This window comes from Nematolebias whitei, chromosome 10 (assembly GCF_014905685.2).
Source record: "Nematolebias whitei isolate Nwh7 chromosome 10, NemWhi1, whole genome shotgun sequence".
Lineage (NCBI taxonomy): Eukaryota > Metazoa > Chordata > Actinopteri > Cyprinodontiformes > Rivulidae > Nematolebias > Nematolebias whitei.
Window position 1 is genome coordinate 232050 of NC_056507.1, and position 3395 is coordinate 235444.

At 48.2% G+C, this 3395-nt stretch overlaps 1 protein-coding gene across 1 annotated transcript in view; it reads right to left on the reverse strand.

Annotated features, from left to right (window-relative positions):
• pot1 (protection of telomeres 1 homolog) overlaps window positions 1-3395 on the reverse strand; it is a 213094-nt gene that overhangs the window by 157824 nt on the left and 51875 nt on the right. The window lies entirely within an intron of this gene.

Below are 3395 nucleotides of genomic sequence, written 5' to 3' on the forward strand. Positions count from 1 at the left end.
TTATGACGATCCTCTCCTCCGGAGACGGGCAGGCTCATCTTCCCAGCTCCAGCTCAGCTGGTGACTCACAGAGGCTGTTCCAAGACCCCAGCCGCGCGTAATCATGAAGGCCCGACCCGCGCAGACAGGCGGACAGAGACGGGTCTGCGACGAACGGTGGAAGCGATTTTAAAAAACATTTTACGTGTAAAAAAAATAATAATCATTTTTAAATCGCTTCAGCAATTTTTTAAAACATTTTTTGTATAAAAACAAAATATTATTTTATTTAAAAATCGCTTCCTGACTGCCGGGTGGGATCGGGATTCAGCCTTCATGATTACGCGCGGCCGGGGTCTGGCCACGTCCATCTGCGCGTCCCCATCTCCAGCTTCGCAGTGACCAGTGGAGCTCTGAGCACACAAGGCTGGTATCCGGAACCCGAGCCTCCGAGTCGGCACATCGAAGGATCTTCCTTAGTGACCAGCTGAACTTGGAGCCGGGGAGATGACGCTCTGCCCGGCCTGGCGCTCCGAGGCTCCGGAGGGAGGATCAGGGTAGACCAGCAGAGCTCCATCCAGCTTGCTCTAAATTATGTTGTCGGCCACCAAGCACAAAAAATGCCAGCACATCAACATTAGACCAAGATGTTGTCAGTATTGTTTTAAAAATCTTTAAAATAAATCCAGCCGCTGCTCCAGTCCAAGAAATTACAAATGGCGGATTATTGTTTTGAAAAGTTTCTGAAGGATCCAGTGACTCCGCCCCCGACTCCGCCCCCGACCAATCAGTGACCGACAGTGTTCTGACGTCACGTTTTTGTACCTCTTCGTACCGGTTAGAACCACAGAGCCAAGGGTACTGAAAATAGTAACAGGTGCTAAGTACCGGTACTAATGGAAAAGCCTCAGAACCGGGCCAAGTAGGGTACAGTCGGCCCGTACCGGTACTAATGAAAAAGGGGCATAAGTAGCTGATTGAATTCATTGGGTTTAATGGACAAATATAATTGTGTGTCATCAGCATAACAATGAAAATTTATCCCATGCTGTTTAATAATTTTACCTAATGGAAGCATATATAAAGTAAAGAGTACTGGCCCAAGCATTGAGCCCTGAGGAACTCCATGACTAACTTTGATGTATGAAGATTTATTATTATTATTATTTTTTTTTCATTTAGCCTTTATTTATCCAGGTTAGTCTCATTGAGCCACGAGAACTCATTTTCAAGAGAGACCTGTTTAGGGAGCACATGGTGGGGGTTAAGGACCTTGCTCATGGGCCCAGAGTGGGGCGAATGAGGGTGGGGGCAAGTGTGGGTGTTTCACCTACCCCACCCACAATTTTTGATGTTGTCGGGGCCGGGGCGTGAACCGGCGATCTTCGGATCACAAGCCCACCTCTCTAACCTCTGCGCCACCATTCCCCATTTACATTTACAAACTGGAATCTATCAGATATATATGATTTAAACTATTTTGGAGCTGTTCCTGTAATTCCAACATCATATTCAAGTCTCTGTAATAAAATATTGTGATCAACTGTATCAAATGCAGCACTGAGGTCTAACAAGACCAGTATAGACACAAGTCCATTGTCTGAGGCCATGAGAATATCATTAGTGACTTTTACTAGTGCTGTTTCTGTGCTATGATGAGCTCTAAACCCTGACTGAAACTCTTCAAACAGATTATTTATTTGTAGATATTCACTCAACTGACCTGCAACTAGTTTCTCTAGAATTTTTGAGATGAAAGTTAGATTAGATATAGGTCTATAATTGGCCAGAATTTCTGAATCAAGATCAGACTTCTTAAGTAAAGGTTTAATTACTGCAACCTTAAAGCACTGTGGTACATAACCATCCATTAAAGACAAATTAAGTAGATCCAAAATGTGGACATTAATTAGGGGAAATACCTCTTTAAACAGTCTGGTTGGGATAGGATCTAGCAGGCATGTGGATGGTTTGGATGAGGTTATTATTTTTGGCAATTCAGAGCTCAACAGGACAAAAACTGTCCAAACATAAATCAGGCTCTAGTGACTGTAAGGATGATACCTTTCTGTGGCCCGGTTTGTGTCTGTGTTCCCTCGTGCTCCCTCATTAGTTCCATTAGTGCCACCCTTGTCTCGTCCCAGCTGTTTGTAATCACGTCTCGTCTTGTCCCTGTATATAAGCCGTCTGTTCTATCTTGTTCATTGTCGGGTCGTACTCGTTGGGTCTCCTGTGTTCCCCCGAGTCTTCCTGGTTCCTCGAGTCTCCCGTGTCTCCTGAGTCCTCCTGAGTTTCCCGTGCTCTCTCCCTGTTCATGTAAGTTTTGCTGCCCCGTCAGCTTGTTACTTTGTATCTTGATTTATCATTAAAATCCTATTTTTTGTATTCCGCCGAGTTGAGTCCCTGTTCTGCACTCTGGGTTCGCTCCCTGACCACAAATCCTAACATTACGACGCAACCACGACCAGAACCCAGCGGGCAGGGCCTCTCTCGGCAAACTCACCTTTTTTCTTTTTTTCTCCTCGAGCCATGATGGACGAGCTCCACTCCGTCCCTGTCCTTCTGTCGTCCCACTGCCGCCGTAGTGGCAGAAAACGGTTCCGGAGGCAGTCCGCGGCGACCGACCCGGTCTCGTCGGCTGAGCAGAACTTTAGAGCTGGTTCCGGTGTTTCTGTGGGAGCGGGGTCCGCCGCCTCATCTTCCAGGTTTCCGGTGGGGGCAAGATCCAGCGTCCCGCGGGAGCTCCGGTTCACTCCTGTTTGGTTCGGTGAGTCCGGTCCAGTTGATGTCACAGGGGCGGGTTCCGTCGCCTCACCTTCCAGGTTCCTGGTGGGGGCGTAATCTGGCCTCTCACCGCCACTCCGCGCCGTGGCTGTTCGAACCAGCCTGGCCGTACCTCCGGAGCATATTCCTAGTGACTCCGTGGGGGTGTGTTCCGCCTCCTCACCTTCCAGGTTTCCGGTGGGGGCGGCACCTGTCACCACACCCACACATAAAGACATTCCCTTTTTTCACTCCTTTTTACCTGAGGAGATTTTTCAAATTAATCAGACCATATTATAATTATTTAGTTCTGCTAAAGCTAACCCGTCATCCTTTGATCTCGTTTTGTCCCAGATGGAGGATTTTTTACTTTCTATCCCTGGTCTTTCTTTGCTCCCCGAGTATGATTTTTTATTATCTAAGATAGAGACTTTTAAGACCCCTGTTACTGCCATCCCTGAGGTGGATCCTCACCTCTCCTGTTCCGAGGGAGTTCCGGCGAACGCTCCTCACTTCTGTTCCGAGGGGGTTCCGGCGAACGCTCCTCAGCTCTCCTGTTCCGAGGGGGTTCCGGCGAACGCTCCTCAGCTCTCCTGTTCTGAGATGGTTCCGGCGAACGCTCCTCAGCTCTCCTGTTCCGAGGGGGTTCCGGC